The sequence below is a fragment of the Lipotes vexillifer genome, unplaced genomic scaffold, assembly GCF_000442215.2.
Source record: "Lipotes vexillifer unplaced genomic scaffold, Lipotes_vexillifer_v1.1 scaffold1106, whole genome shotgun sequence".
NCBI lineage: Eukaryota > Metazoa > Chordata > Mammalia > Artiodactyla > Lipotidae > Lipotes > Lipotes vexillifer.
This window is the reverse complement of record NW_006776601.1, coordinates 1540721-1543986: the sequence shown is the minus strand read 5'-3', so window position 1 is coordinate 1543986 and position 3266 is coordinate 1540721.

Genomic DNA, 3266 nt, shown 5'->3' with positions numbered 1-3266 from the left:
CAGCAGAAAAAACAAGTATTAGAGCAAATTACACCATCCATAGTTGCTATACAGTGATGAAAATATGGATGCCTCAAATGTTTCATTGCTTATTAAAGATGGGCCAGATTCTGTTTCAATAATGAAATCAACAAAGAACTGCTTTTTGTGTGTGAGCAACTACAGAAAACTACAATGCTGGAAAAGATACATTCTTTTTTTTTTTTTTTTTTTTTTTGCGGTACGCGGGCCTCTCACTGCTGTGGCCTCTTCTGTTGCGGAGCACAGGCTCCGGACACGCAGGCTCAGCGGCCATAGCTCACGGGCACAGCTGCTCCGCGGCATGTGGGATCTTCCCGGACCGGGGCACGAACCCGCGTCCCCTGCATCGGCAGGCGGACTCTCAACCACTGCGCCACCAGGGAAGCCCGTGGAAAAGATACATTCTTAATATTAAATGACTTCTTTAATGAAAGCAACATCTTCTGGAAGAACTGTATGTGAAGCCACAGAAGAGTGGCTGCTTTGAACAGAGTGGAAGAAGGATTCAGGGTAAGGTTCCGCGGCTGCCCTCACAGGTGGAATCCTGTGCTGCGCAATTCACAGATGAGCTACTGCAGCAAAGAGACTGAGGCCAGCGCTGCATAGCATATGCTGTAGAAAGTCACTGATGTGGTTTATTTTATCAATTAACATAGAGCAGAATATTTTCATATTTAGTAATGATATGGGAAATGACTATGAAAGCATTTTATACTACACTGAGGCTCACAGATTACCTTGGGGCAGAGGCCATAAATGTCGAACTTGAAAACTCAAACCTTTGCCTGATATAAAGACAGCTGTTCCAAATTTGTTGTCTTTTTATGTGATAACAAGGCTACCTATCATGTTAATCATGTTAAAAAAAGAATCCACACACAATCTACCATTTCGTGGAAAATTTGTGATGCTAATAATGAGTGAGAAAGTAATTGCTCTTAAAAACAAACTTGTGCTATGAAGAAAATATTTTGAAATCGGATATTTGGAAACGTTTCATTGTTAGGTGATTTTGTTGTCCCAAACAAAAAAGGTGTGGCACCATAAAAAACTCTCATGTATGCACATTTTAAAAACTAAGCATTGACATATATACACTACCAAATGTAAAACAGATAGATAGTGGGAAGCAGCTACATAGCACAGGGAGATCAGCTCGATGCTTTGTGACCACCTAGAAGGGTGGGTTAGGGAGGGTGCGAGGGCGACGCAAGAGGGAAGGGATATGAGAATATATGTATACATATAGCTGATTCACTGTGTTATACAGCAGAAACTAACACAACATTGTAAAGCAATTATACTCCAATAAAGATGTTTAAAAATAAATAAATTTAACAAAATTTTCTAACCTGTTTAAAAAATCTCCCAGCAAAGAGTTTTAATAGTTTATCTACTCACTTGTGAAAAGTTTAAATATGTAACAACTTTCAATTAATTTGAAGAACAAATGATTTCTGGAGCAGATGGAAATTTACTAGCCAAATTTAGACAAAACTTTTGCATGATTGATTTATAACACTGTCATAATTTTGCGAGTGGGCCACTGATGCACATCTCCCACTTGATCTATGAACATTTGGAGTGTATGAGTCTGCTAGGGCTGCTGTAACAGAATACCACAAACTGGGTGGCTTACTGAACAAAAATTTATTTTCTCACAGTTCTGGAGGCTAAAAGTGCAAGATCAAGGCGCTGGCAGGGTTGGTTTCCGGTGAGGTCTCTCTCCTTGGCTTGCAGATGGGCACCTCCTTGATGTGTCCTCACATGACACATCTTATTGGGACACCAGTCCTATTGGATTTGGACTCCACCCTTCTTACCTCTTTTAATTACCTCCTTAAAGGCTCTATTTCCAAATACAGCCACATTGGGGGTTCAACATATAAGTTTTGGGAAAACACAATTTTGTCTATCAAAATGAGTTATCTTTTTCACCTCTCACAGTCATCAAACCAAATATCAAGATAAACTGGGCTTAGGATCAGACCTTCAACTGTCTCTGTCACAAAACGTTAAGCAAATATTTTCTAAATAAAATAAAAACACCACTCTCACTAAATTTATTATTATTATTTTTCCAGTGAAATGATGTGTTTTTTAAATGTTGATTATTTTGTCTTTAACTCATCTTATTTTATATTTTGTGTATGTTTTATAATGTATATATTTAGTCCATTGTTATTGCTGGAGGTATGTCACCATAAAGTTTGAAGACCACTGCTACAGAAAACTAAATCTCACACTCAGGCCAAGAGAACATTTCTAGAATTGAATGCAATATTTATTATTGTTAATCACGTGCATTGTGACATTAATCAAATTCATTGTGACATTTTGTTTAATCATTGAGAGCACCTGTGAAAAGACGCTTTCATCAGCAACTTAGGGAAATATTACATATTTATGTGTTTATTTACATACACAGAACAATGCATAATTTATATGTATGCCTATTCTACCCTGTCTAGAGGTGCTAGAGTCACACAATCTTCTCCAAGTTAATTTCTGAAAATTCTGTGAATTGGTAGTATAAATTATCATATTGTGTTCACAAAACTATGATTTATGATAATCAATCTATTTATCATGAGCTTGACAGGCCTATTCATTTGAAAAAATAAAGGAATTTATATCATGAAATCTCTGATATTAAGTACACGTCTATTTCTTTTGCAGCCAGCATGCTTTCGCCCCACTTCAGGTAACCATATTGCATATCCGTCTAAAATACCATTCCTCTTCCACTCTTCATCCTTGTGTTCTAGTCCACTCTAGAGCTAAAGCAATGATCTCTAGGGTAAGCTGATGCCTTTCATTCCCTTGGCCACAGTTCAGCAGTAGACATCTGACAGAAGTCAGACTAATAGGGCCAATGAGATCCAATTTCAAGACTTCTGTTCTACCCATCAGGGAAGGCTACTTTCTCTTCCACTGGCCAGGGTACAAGATGATGTGAGTTTGAAGCTTCAAGGGGCCGCTTCCTGGGACCTGAGATACTGCCAATCGTAAAGAGACAGAGCTAAGAGATGGAGCCCAATAATATCATCAGAGCCTCAAACTGAGCTGTACCTGATTAGCCCCAGATTTTTTAGCTTTGTTGTCTGCTTGGTTTTGCTCAAGCCTCTCAGGTTGAGTTTTTTGATCATAATTGAAAAAAGTCCCAACTGATCATCAGGCCATAAATATAATTACCGAGTGTTTAAAACAAAATAGTTAGCATATGCAAATGCAACAGTCCTTTA